The following is a 14,240-nucleotide window of genomic DNA, read 5'->3' on the forward strand; positions in this document are numbered from 1 at the left end:
ATGTGATTCAAATGACCATAGTGGAGTCCCAGGTGGAGTGTCCATTGGAAGGAAAGACCAGATAACCAAGGCAAAGCCACACTGTCAAGCATCTAAGGTGGAGCCAGTGTTAGTGAAGACTGAGGCAGTGCCGGAGCCTAAAGAAGACATAGAGGTCGAGTAAAAAGTTGCAGAATTAACCCTGGAAGTCCATGGTAGAGGCAAAGTGATGACTGACTTTTTGAAGTGGAGCAAGAAAGTCGAGAAAGCCTGTTGGAATCAGAATGATGATTGACTCTTTGGTTGACGGGTTGAGTGTTATGGACCCAAAGGTCAGTGTCAGAGCCAGGAGTTCACCACAGCAAAACAGAAGTGTATTGGGAGGACATGCTTAGTTAAGCTCTATCTGAGCTAGGACTGGGCGTCACGGTGGTGCAGTGAGTAGCACGATCACCTGAGTAAGAAGTTCACTGGTTCAAGCCTCAATTGCCATTTCTGTGTGGAGTACTCTGGATTAATGAGTATGGTGTATTTAGGGTGAAATGTCCTTTAATATATTTTATTTTATTTTATTAACGATTACCCTTTAATCCATAGACCTTATTGATGTTTAATAAAGCATGGACATTTAAAGGTTAAGTAATGCTTTAAGATGCGTCCATGACTTTATGCATTACATAATCAAGTGTGTGCAGTTTACCTTACCTTATGGAGTAGATCCCGGTTATATCCGCAGGTGTTTTTACCCATTTTATCTAACAGACTGGCAAAAATAGATCTATGCACACTCTCATTTTAAAAATCCTGCATCATGGCCAGACATGAAGGGAGCATCTCTATTCACACAACGAGTTTCTAAGCTCTCTCAACCTTATGACGAAGTTCATTCTTTCGAGGTAATCAAAGAATAGTTTCAGTGTTGTGAAGACTATGAATTGACCACAGCACAAGCCATGTGCTCACATAAAATGGGAAAAGAACACGCAGCCAATAAGTGAACTCATTAACCATGTGTTCACAAAGCACAATAGTGGAGCACAATATAAACACAGAGCCACCTGCATAGATAACACAAACATAAACAGACGTAAGACACGAGCACATGATAAAGCGTGTCCCAAGCACGCACAGACCCTGTGCTTCTGCTTGATGCGTTCTGCGCATGGCTACGACGGCGCCCATACAGAGAAACACAAAATGACTGAAATTGAGTGCTTAACCTGATAAGACTTGAGCCTAGCATAACATACATGACAAAACAGAGCTAGTGTCCGGACTTTGCCACCAAAATAAGAATTTACAAGACCAGAGTGGCAGAACCCTGAAATAAATATCATTGCCTTTTCAGCAGTTCCTCAGTAACTTACTGTATGAATTACAGCAAAAACACTGTATTTACATTAACATCACCATTTATCTTGCTCTCTATATATATTTTACAGTATTGCATTTCTTTACTGTAAATACAGTACAGTAATTTTCACAATACAAATTTAAAATACAGCAACATACAGCATAGCTGTCTTACAGGAAAATTCATATCATATTACAGGTAAATACTGTGTAATTTACAAAAACTTTTAATAGTGGATCTTTAAATACTTATAGTAGCTGGCAGTTATTTTTTAAAATGCTTTAAACAAAAATAAGAGTTAAATTTTAAAGTTTAAATTAAATTTTTTTAAATCATAAAATTTTCTCCTTGAAATCACAAAATTCAAGTGCGTGAAGTGATATTAAAAAGGACAACCTTTACCTAATCACATACACACAAAAAAATAAAAAATTAGATTTGCATAGCGCATAAAAACAAAAAAGCAAACAAAATAAACAAGCATTAAGTATTTTAAGGGTAGCACAGTGGCTCAGAGGGTAGCACTGTTGTATTACAACAAGTGAATTGAGCCTATTCTCACTCCCAACTCGTCACATACTGACGCTTGGTCAGGAACCCTCGGCGTCAGTTATTGACGCACAGGGTACCCCTTTAGCGTCATATTTAGACGTGCAGGGATTCCCTATAGAATCTGTGCCTGAGCCTGAGGCGTCATATGGAGACGCTGGAGGCTCGTATAATTACCAATAGATGTCAACGCAATTTTTAAAACCTGATTTACGCCTATTATCTTAGTTTTCTTATTTTAAAAATATGTAATTTTTATTTTGTTCATGAAAAGCGTCTGTAAACGGGGTCGAAACTACTGTATGAATAAACTTCGGCCCACGTGACATCCCTTCACGGTGAGTTTAACGCCGCTCTGCTATTGGTCAAACTGCATCAGCGGTGAGTTCTCAGATGAGTTCAACTGTCAACATTAAATATTACGTTAATGCTGCATAATATATTTTTATTGGAGATTAGTTGGTGTTTATAAATATGTTATCATTTACTTTATATTTAATGAGTGAAAATATATTCGGTTGTCCAGTTTAGGGTAACTATGCCTAATAAAACTTTGATTCATTCATATTACTTATTATTTTTTTACTTTAAAAAAATATTAAATTTCAAGTACTACGTTTAAAAATGTTTTCGGCTGATATTTTTCATTTAAATTATTTATTAAAGTTGGGGTCATTGTATGTGGCGATCTATTTTTTACAACAGTCTATGCTCGCTATCCCAAGGTTCATTGCGATCCCAAGGTTCACTGCGGTTTTCCACAAGGTAAGTAAAAAGTAAACAAATAAACACGATTTGTTGATAAAGCATGTACTGTAAACTAGCGACGTTATCTAATTACATCAAGTTCATTTATTAAAAACATATTTTTCTAACATATAACGTTGGTCATGCATTAGAATAATATATACATTTTAAGATAAGGAACAGTGTAACCAGATTGTTGTTTTCCACAATAGAATTCGTGCAAAATCTATATATAATATGCAATATGCAACTCTAATAATACAAATGTATTCGTAATTGTTTCAATATTAAAGAACATCAAGTGTTTTCAAAGGTTTATTGTAAAAACAATTATTTTCCATGCCTTAAAACACACACACACACACACACACACACACACACACACACACACACACACATATATATATATATATATATATATATATATATATATATATATATATATATATATATATATATAGCATAACAAAAGCTCAAGTATAACTTAAGCTGATGTATGTCACACAATGAATATCATACACTATTACCAGTACAATTTGGCCTTTACCAATTTATTTAATAAAAGAAAGAATCTATAATCTCTAAATTGTGGTAAAGAGGCACAACAAGCTGTCTTCTTTTCAAATATTATGTCAGTCTGGATGGTAATGGTAAAATTCAAGGATTACCTTGCACCTTCTGAGAAATTTACCATTGATCATATGTATTACAAGTGGCTGGATTGTTTTTAACACAAGCAACGTTTTTTTAAATCATTATCTTAAACAGATTAAGGCTCATTTTGGACTACACTTACATTACTTTACAACTGCTTAATGCAGTACTGATGTATCTAGTAGTTTAGTGGGTTTAACTAATGTCACATCTGTTTTTATTCATTTCAGATGCAGAAACTTTTGACAAATGAATTCATCTTGACTAAGGGTAATGTTTTTGTTCAGAATTAATCATTATTTAAAATCATTGTATTTTCTTTGTTATTATGTACAGATTTTAAAAGAATGTACTTTCTTTTAATAAAGAACTCTTCACAGCACTGCAGCTAAACAGTCACAACCTCACAGAGCTGCACAACTGCCCCACTCAAGATCAGTGTTGAAGCTGGAACTTCATCTTGTGTACAGCAAAGGCAGAGCTGAAAATTCACTGTTTGTCTTGTATTGTGTGGTAAGTCATAGTTTTATTAATTTTTTTATTTTATTGCAACACTAAGTAGTCCATTCTGTGGCCAATATGATATAAAGGGCCTAAAATGGGACTGACGTGATCATTGTTTTGATTTCTAGATAAGTACTCATGGGGCTACACATGCAGCTGAAGTTAGCTTCATTGAGTTGGACATTTCTTTCAGTATACTCTTAAAGAGATTCACCCAAAAATAAAAATTCTGTCATTATTGACTCATCCTTCACTTGTTCCAAATATGTCTGACTTGCTTACTTCAGTTAAACACAAAAAAAATATATTTTAAAGAAAGATGAAAACCTGCAAACATTAACTTCCATAGTATTTGTTTTTTCCTACTATGTATGTCAATGTTTTCAGCTTTCCAGCTTCCTTCAAAAAACTTCCTTCATGTTCAACACAAAGTAACTTGGAAGTTTTTAAAAAAGGTTTACAACCACTTAAAGGAGAGTAAATAGTGAACTGTTCCTTTAACCCAATCTAGTTGACTTTACTAGAAAACTGTATAGAAACCCAGTGGCTTAAACCCATTACATTTTATACAAGGTACAACTTAACAGCCATACTTGAATTAAAATATTACTGTAAGTTCAAGAAGATTGTAAAGGTTCTAGGTTAATTTAAAGTGGGCTGTTTAGTTTCACCTTGTGTAAAAACATAAAGGATTTAAGGCAACATGTTTCGATGCAGTTTTCTAACAAAGTCAACTAGTTTGGGTTAAGAGTGTAATGGGTTACAGTAATAGCAGTGAATCATGCAGGCATAAAATAAATGTTTAGCCTTGTAAAACAATAAGCTTGTTATAATTTAGAAATATTTTAGGGTGAAGCACAGTATGCTGTTGTAGTTTTCATATAATTGATGAGTCAAACATGAGATGTGTTTTAAATTGCAAGACGTGAATTAACAATATGTTCATCAAGATTCAAATCTTGCATCTTATATTTTTTAAGATTTTGGCCCAATAATACCCATATTCTGCTATTTAAAAAATCATGCTGGAATTTGTGTCAGCATTCCCTTCAATGAAAACTACAGCAGTGGACATCAGTGGTGATAAAAATGTATGTGAAGGATAAGGGTGTTCATAATGAGAAGTGCAGTTACTATCCTGATCTCTGAGTTTGTAGAACTGACAGATCTGCTTGGAATAAATGGAAACATGCTGGAAATGTTTAACCTATTATACAGTTAATTCAAGAGTGCCAGGTTTAATGACACTTTACATATATAAATAAATATCACTGAACTTTCTAAATGAAACCTAACACTCATTCTTTGTTCAGTAATGATGTTGTGCACTTCTAATACTTTACAGTGGCAAAACCTGGAATAACACATGGGAGCCCTCCAGGAATTGCTGACACTTTACGCCCAAGTCTCCTCATGCTAACCGGATTGCAATATGACAGTCTAGTCAGCATAAACACCTGGACTCACCAAGCACACTTTGGTTCTCAGTGTTTTGTAAAAATAGTTTTTGCTATTCTTCAGTAAATACTTGAATATGTTTTGAACTTATTCTACTTTTGATGTTTAAGTTCAGAAAGTTGTTATTATAAACATAATTTGCATTTGTCATGAACTTGACTTCTTGTTGTTGTAAAAGCTGTTTATTATAATGGCATTTCCAAAGGCATCATTTGAAAAGATTTTTTGCAGTGCAGTTTTACTTGAGCTTGACATACCAGATGTATGACATGAATAAATATCACAAAATAAATATAATAATAATAATACAAAATATACATTTCCTTCAATTATAATTGTTTTTAATCATTTATATATGTATGGTAATATGTTATTGCATTAAAAACTTATAAAATATATATTTTTGGTTAAAATATATATTTTTGCATTTTTGTGTGATTTTTATTATTTATTTTTATTTGTGGCATTATAAATGAATTATAAATGTTTCATTAAAAATGTATTGTGTTTATTTGCATACTCATTTACAATGAACTACTATTTATACTATTTAATGGGCACTATATTTGTCATTTAAGTTTGACATATATTTATATTTGTATACCTACATGATGCAGGGTTTAGTTACAGCAAATGCTTGAAATGTTTTCAAACATGAAGCTTTTTTATTATTTTATTATTCGTTTCAAATTTAGTATACTGCCTATGATCTGGTTTTACTATGATTATTTTGCACATTAGGTTACCCCCACAAAGTAATCTCACGGTAAATATACATTTGTATTTTTAATAAGACAATAAATAACATGTAATATTAATACACATTTTGATATTTAAGTTATATTATAAGGTTATAATCAACCTTCAGCCGGAAGATTACCAAATAGAGACAAAGTGTGACGTAGATTGCGACGTTGTGATTGGACTATAACTTCAAAGCCAAATTAAAAGATCCTTCGTGTTGCTAACTATGTTTTGCTAACTTTGCCACTTTACTAACAGTGTCCTTTATCAATGAGTTATCACTGTGTTTTAAATAGTTAACGATTAACCAAGATCGTAACCCTAAACTTAACCCTAACTACACCTTTCAAGGAACTACAATTTGTAGCGCCATGTCTTTCCCCTCCCATCTATACAGCGACAAAGGATTGTGGGTAATGTAGTTTAAAGCCTTTTTGTAATAAAATGGAACAGATACAAATTTTAATGAACTAAAGACTATCTGAATAAGGTCATTGTGCATATATTTATGACATATATGAAAGCCAGGCATAAATTTGTTATTTTACAATGAGTATTTTTTAAACAGCTTTTATTGACTTGATCAGTATATATCAGACTATTATATCCAACATTATTTATTGAACATAGCATAGGTAATAGTCTTGCTGATATTCTCTCACTCATTTCTCGTTTGAAATGTGAATACTTTTTTCCTTTTCTACGGGGCTCTACTCATCCCCTTTGAGTAAAAGGGCAGTTAACCTATGTAGATGTATTATCTTCAACATGGACAAGAAATTGTATTGTCACATGTACAGTTGTGGTAAAAAAAAAAAAAAAAAAAGCTGTAAAAATAAGCTAAACATTAGTATCTTCTTTAATTACAAGTTATTAGCAATAGTGATCTATGTTCATCACAAATGTTATGAGTTCAGAATAATATGTGTGGATATAATTCTGAAAGTGTGTTTCATTAATGGTCATCATGTGATATTTAATTGTTTTCACTTTATTTGAAATATGGATAAAAGCTCTTTTAAAATATGTAAATGTTTATAAATAAAACCTTTTTAAAGATGTATTTGTTTAAAAACCACTCTTTATCTGATTATTTTTACTTTCTAAATCTTCAACTGTTTGTGTAACAGTATGATTTGATGACAATGGATGAACTTGTGTTTAATAATGATTCCACATAATGTCTTTGTCCTGCATGTGGGTTAATTTGTTAATTATTTTCTTTATGATCAAATGATTGTAAGATTTGCTGCATTGTAAGAATCATGAAAATATTGAGAAATGAGGTAACAATGATGAAAAGATATCCTTTCAAATGCTGTGAATAGTTCAAACCTCCAAATGATTAAAAATACATAGCCATTAACCAACAAAATAAAAATGCAAACATTCAAATTATCTAAACTAGAAGTAAAATAGTTCTGTGCTGTATTTATAAGTTACTGTGTAGTTCTATGTCTACCAAAAATACATATTTCAATACATATTTTATTTTCATTCATTCATTTTCTTTTTGGCTTAGTACCTTTATTAACCAGGGGTCGCCACAGTGCTATGAACCGCCAACTTTTCCAGCATGTTTTTATGCAGCAGATGCTCTTCCAGCCGCAATCCATCTCTTGGAAAATATTTTATTTTTTATCTTGCATTCAATAAAACATTATACAAAGTTAATTTTTATTTTCAGAATAACAACAGTCGCACTGTTATCTCACAACAAGTGCAGCAGTTTTTTGTTAGACATTCTAACAAATTAATACAAATGTTTCAAAGTAAGGACAAAAATAAAAGGAGATTAATTTTTTTTTTTTTTTTTTTTTAGAAAAATCCATGAGGACCAAATGGATCCATCAGATCTTTGATGTAAATCATAGGTTAATTTTTCCAGAGGTAGAAGTCTGGTTGCCTGACTCAGCCACATATTGACTGGAGGTATCTGAGCAGTTGACCATAATAATGTACATTTTTTGCCCAAGTATATGCAAAAATTTAATTTATCATAAAAATGTATCATAAAATTAATATTTTAAAAGCTCTTAATGTCACTTAATGTTATAATTTCATTTTAATATAGAGTTCCTTAAATCGTTATATGTTGTAAGCAGTTAGGCATACAATAATGCTCTTAATTTACAACACTGATTGATTTTAGAGGAATGCTTACATACTGTACATAATGCTTACATACTGTACATATATGTATTTAAAAAAAAAACAATTTGGTTATAGATGATGACAATTTTATTTAATTTTTTACAGATTTTATTACATGCTTTAGATTCAGGGTTAAGGTCATCCTCTTCTGGATTACAGTAAAAGAAAATCCACAGTCAATGTCATACTCATCAGCTGGAGCTTTATTTAAAAAAAATCTATGTTCTCTGCTCCAGCCAAAACTTGCAGGTACCTTGCAGGTCTCTAGATTGCACCATCGTATTGTTGTTTATTTCTCAGTTATTTTGTTGCTTTTTGAGAATGATGATCCATAGACCTTTCAACCCCTCTTCGTTAAGGCCACATGTCGAATCTTAAAAGAAGAACACAACAACATAAAAATATATTAATATCCTTTGGACTGGGTAACCTTATGCTTATGTCTGTGCCAAAAAATACAAATACATACCAGTACATTTCAGTAGCAAACAAGCAAGAAAGTTCTTTGAAAGAACCAGGATGAGTTGAAAGGTATTTATAGTGGTTGGCCATCTCTGCCACAAGAATCCACTGCTTCTCCTGAAGAATCCTGACTAGCAGGATGATGTTGAACACCCTCCTCTTTGTTGCTGGGTCAGCAGAGTCTGAAATATATTTATGAAAAGAAAGTTGTATAACAAGGATTATACGTCAACTTTTAAAGAATCAACACTGACAGAAGTCTAGTGTACATACCATGCAATATGACGAAGACATCCACATCACTTCTTCTTTTTGTTGTCTTTGCTTCTGCTACTGAAAAAAAAAATGACAGTAATAGTAACACAATTTTTCATGACTACATGTAATATTAATAAGAATTTCCTCACCCTCTGCCCACTCCTCTACATCACAGACCAAAGTCTTCCAATTGGTTTCCAGTCACTGCCAGTTTCATGGATTCTGTTTTGCAACTTGCTTTGCAGAGCTGTTGCGGTCTACAATGATAAGCAATCAAAAAATCACAATACTATTTAAATAGGTTACTGAACAACTAAAACAAATACTACTGGATATTGTTACCTTCTGATATCAACAGGTCAGCGAGATGGCCAAATTGTTGAATATCTGCTAATTCCAGCACATGACCATGAGAGTTACAGTAGCATGTCTGGTCACTGCAATCCTATAGAAGAAATATTGCACTGTTCAACCTCCTTCCCAAAAGTAAAACCAGGCATATCCTGGTATGCCTCACTCCATTTCACCTGGTTAACATATACAAACAAACAAACAAACAAACAAACAAACAAATAAATAAATAAATAAGTAAACCAATAAGTTTTGGCATTTACCTGTAGATCAGTTTAAGATAATCATATAGCTCATCTATCTCAGATATAAACTCATGTGATTAGGCATGAAACACACTAAAATCATGGGCTTAAAGATGGTGCTGAAACTTTGGACAGCTTTTTGCAACTCTTTGGAGGTAGTGTCATTAGTTGATGTAGTCCACAAATCTTCCTGTCAATTCTTAATCCTTAGCTGTAAATAAACCTTCAAAAATGCCAGTGTTTGAAAAAGGAATGAAACAGTACAGAACAAGTGCATAACAGTCTATATCTTCTAATCTAATTTTCTTAGGTGAACATCACAGAGCTGTTTTCTTGTTAATTTAGTTTCAACACATACAGTTTAAAGTACCTCGTGCATTCTTGAAATGGTTATGCTTATGGTTCATATCTACTTAAATTGGCAGTATATCTAGTGTGGAAGCAGGACAGATGAAGGGCTCTTCCTTGCAAATACTATCCACCTTGTATTGCACAGACTCCCACTCAAGAATATCTCAGAAAAAATGTCTGCTGAGATCTTAGCAGTCCATTAAAAATAATTATACCAACATCTTTTCCACCAATGGAAAGAATATAAAAATACTTTAGGATATATTAATACTTGCATGACCAAATCTGAGATAAAAAGGCCATCAGTATGCCTTAGTTTAAATAAAACCAAAATTTTTACTCTAGCCCACTGTCACCTAGGTCTACAGATACAGGGACTAATGGAAACAATGAAGTACACACTGACAGTCACTGGAGCAAGGCCCTCTCACAGTTGGGAAGATTGGAGTTCCTATGAGCTGTACCAGATAAAAACAACAAAAAAATGTACATTTATAACATTTCTAACTTATCCTAAGACTAGTAGACAAGCAGCATAAGCAGTTCTAATTTCCTAAACCCCAATGTGGGCAGTTGATGGCCTATAAGGTGTCATAAAATCAGACAAAACAAAATACTTTCTGAAAAAGAAAAAAAATGGTTGGCCACTATCAACACCCAGAACAATTAGTTTTAAACAGTTAGGCCACAATATTTTGTGAGCTTATGCTGTAGTTTTTTAATGTTTGTCATAAACAATAGTAATAGTAAAACTAATGCGTTTCTTTCTGTTATTACAATAGTAGTGAAAGAATAAATGCATTTTATCTCATACAATCACATATGCCTAAACAATGTAGATATTTAATATACATGGAATGAAAAACTTCATTAACCCTTGACTGATTCCAGAGTGGTCTTGGCCTTCCTTACATGGTGGTGCTTTCTGCAGATCACCAAGTTGTCATCAAAACTTGAGCTTATAATTGAGATCTTGATGATAAATCTGAGTATTGAGGAATCACTCATGGTGATAGGCAGAAACAGGCTGAAAGACACAAGAATTAATCAAACAAATATAAATGTGTTAACAGAGATAGAGAGAGAGAGAGACAAGTGCAATTTAACATATAAACATGGGTAAAGTGATTTTACTTTTTGCTTATTAGAAAACAAAATTGGATTTTTAAAGAAATCTAAAGAACCTGAAAAGAGCAAAGAAAAAATATTCATATCTGAACAGTGAACACCTTATAATGTACACCTGTATATATATATATATATATATATATATATATATATATATATATATATATATATATATATATATATATGTGTGTGTGTGTGTGTGTGTGTGTGTGTGTGTGTGTGTGTGTGTGTGTGGTAGATTAAGCTATTTTTTTGTTTAGTTTTGTGTTGTACAATGAATAAAATGTGCTCAGACGGGCAAAATATCTGCCTTTTTCCTTTAAAGGCATAGAAAATAATTGTTTTTACAATAAACCTTTGGAAACACTTGATGTTCTTTAATATTGAAACAATTACGAATACATTTGTATTATTAGAGTTGCATATTGCATATATATAGATTTTGCACGAATTCTATTGTGGAAAACAACAATCTGGTTACACTGTTCCTTATATTAAAATGTATATATTGTTCTAATGCATGACCAACGTTATATGTTAGAAAAATATGTTTTTAATAAATGAACTTGATGTAATTAGATAACGTCGCTAGTTTACAGTACATGCTTTATCAACAAATCGTGTTTATTTGTTTACTTTTTACTTACCTTGTGGAAAACCGCAGTGAACCTTGGGATCGCAATGAACCTTGGGATAGCGAGCATAGACTGTAAAAAATAGATCGCCACATACAATGACCCCAACTTTAATAAATAATTTAGAAATGAAAAATATCAGCCGAAAACATTTTTAAACTTAGTACTTGAAATTTAATATTTTTTTAAAGTAAAAAAATTATAAATAATATGAATGAATCAAAGTTTTGTTAGGCATAGTTACCCTAAACTGGACAACCGAATATATTTTCACTCATTAAATATAAAGTAAATGATAACATATTTATAAACACCAACTAATCTCCAATAAAAATATATTATGCAGCATTAACGTAATATTTAATGTTGACAGTTGAACTCATCTGAGAACTCACCGCTGATGCAGTTTGACCAATAGCAGAGCGGCGTTAAACTCACCGTGAAGGGATGTCACGTGGGCCGAAGTTTATTCATACAGTAGTTTCGACCCCGTTTACAGACGCTTTTCATAAACAAAATAAAAATTACATATTTTTAAAATAAGAAAACTGTGATAATAGGCGTAAATCAGGTTTTAAAAAGTTTGTTGACATCTATTGGTAATTATACGAGCCTCCAGCGTCTCCCTATGACGCCTCAGGCTCAGGCACAGATTCTATAGGGAATCCCTGCACGTCTAAATATGACGCTAAAGGGGTACCCTGTGCGTCAATAACTGACGCCGAGGGTTCCTGACCAAGCGTCAGTATATGACGAGTTGGGAGTGAGAATGTGTTGGTGAATTAGATAAAGCAAATTGGCCATAGTGTTTGAATGGGACAGTGTGCTCATTTGGAGCACTGGGGGTTGTGCGACTGCACTCTCAGGGCTGGATTGAGATAGGAAGGGCATCTCACAGTAAAACATATGCTAATGAAATTGCAAGTGTGTTCTGTTTTGGCAACCCTTTATAAAGAATGGAATAATGCGAAGAAAAGTCAGTGAGTGAGAAGCTCTTTTTCATATACGCACAAAAGTGATTTTTTATTTCTGCAAATGCTACTTATGGGGTTTTATAACTTGATTTCAGCTTTGGATTTTTAAAAACAGCCTACAGTTCGGTGGTTATCAGAAGACACCTGCTGGAGAAGCCCAGGTTGTGTCATTTGCACAATGGTGGGAGGACAGAAATATAATCTCAATGACTCTCCAGTGAGTGTGTCCCCCGTTGGCAGTTGAGATACTTACAATACTCCCACCAGTCAACACACTAAAATAATCTAACGCTCTCTCTATATTTATGTATGCATAGCATTCATTGTATATGATAGAAAAACATAGTATATCATACATATAAACATAAAAAGAGCTTAGAAGTGACAAGAATATCATCATGAACAAGAAAAAAACCATTATAGGACTTGAGTCTTTTGGGAATTGATTGGCTCTTTGGATCAGTGTGGTTTGCCATTATATTAAAATGTACTTTTTTATATATTTTTTTTTTCACAAACTATCATGATGCTGCCCAATAAAAAGGCCCACATTTAGATCAAATCACTTTAGCTTTTATTAAAATGTTGAACGGCATGCTGCTCAGACTTGTTAATGCATCAGAGTGCATGAACATGTTGAATTATGCAGTAGGAAATGGCACAAACAAGCGTGCAGTCTCAGGTTAATGGTAATTGAATTTGATGATGAGTTGTCCCTTTAGACAAATTGTTTTCGACTAGTTGTCTCTTACTCCCAGGCTGTAATTAAACATGCTAAAAAGGACAGGAGAAGCGAGACCGTGTGAATCAGAGCGTGCCTCTGCACTAGTGATAGCTAATGTGACACATTGCATTGTGAGTCACAGTTGTGAGTCGACACACATAGGTCCATCCAACTCTAATTATCTAAGACAAAAGCTTTTATAGCTTGTGTCATACAGTCTTTCTTCAAGCAAACTCTTCTGAATATAATTTAAGGGCTGCAGAGAGTTTTTGCATGAAATATAGCGAGGTAAATTTATAATGAAGCATCAAATATTAAGCTAACAATATTTATTTATATATTGTACAATGACATTGATGTTTGACCCTGAGAAGCTTTGTTCATATGTATGCTGTCATACTCTTGATTTCTTTTCGTCTCTAAAGACCTTTACGTTTAAATAGCTTCAAAACATCCTCATTTAGATGCACAGCCCAGTTGTCTTTGCTGTCTGGAGGTGAATGTCTTCATTGTTAATTGCTCCCCAGGAAAGCAATATCATAATTTAATTTTCTCAAAATAAAGAAAACCTAAAGTTTGGCTCTCAGGGTCTTTGCTTTCCATCATTTAGGCCTCTTACACTTTTTATCAATTAGTACTGGCTTGAGATAAATCCCGCTGAGGTCCCACTGTGATGATAGAACAATCTTTTCTTTGGTTGAAAAAAAGAAAACATCACAGAATTAATTTGAGGTGAAGACTCCCCATCGGAAACCTCAAACCTCATTATTCCACAGCATGTGATTACTGATGAAAACATGGAATCCCGTTGTCTCGGGTGATGACATATTAGAATTCCATAATTGTAACTTGTAACTGATGTAAGCAAGTGTGTTTTCAAAAGAGTGCAATGCATATTTATTGAGAAATACAAATGTGTTTTATGACAGCAGATGACTTCTTCTATACCGTAAGGATTATTTTTACTTA

General features: G+C 33.0%; 1 protein-coding gene and 1 long non-coding RNA gene across 21 annotated transcripts in view; one reads left to right on the forward strand and one right to left on the reverse strand.

Annotated features, from left to right (window-relative positions):
• The window catches only part of lrrtm4l1 (leucine rich repeat transmembrane neuronal 4 like 1), a 318,547-nt gene that overhangs the window by 112,439 nt on the left and 191,868 nt on the right, over window positions 1-14,240 (forward strand). The gene's annotated exons all lie outside the window — the stretch shown is intronic.
• LOC110438847 (uncharacterized) lies at window positions 8,215-12,352 on the reverse strand. Of its 20 annotated transcripts, none has more exons than XR_012386230.1 (9): window positions 11,969-12,338; window positions 11,586-11,645; window positions 10,686-10,837; window positions 10,217-10,268; window positions 9,206-9,308; window positions 9,013-9,120; window positions 8,879-8,935; window positions 8,613-8,787; window positions 8,215-8,516 (listed from the first exon to the last, which is right to left on the reverse strand). It is a non-coding gene; the product is annotated as an uncharacterized lncRNA (long non-coding RNA). The 20 variants fall into 20 exon arrangements; XR_012386224.1 differs by having other exon boundaries at window positions 9,206-9,390; XR_012386219.1 differs by having other exon boundaries at window positions 8,879-8,938; window positions 9,206-9,390.

The sequence above is a fragment of the Danio rerio genome, chromosome 10 (assembly GCF_049306965.1).
Source record: "Danio rerio strain Tuebingen ecotype United States chromosome 10, GRCz12tu, whole genome shotgun sequence".
Taxonomy (NCBI): Eukaryota; Metazoa; Chordata; class Actinopteri; order Cypriniformes; family Danionidae; genus Danio; species Danio rerio.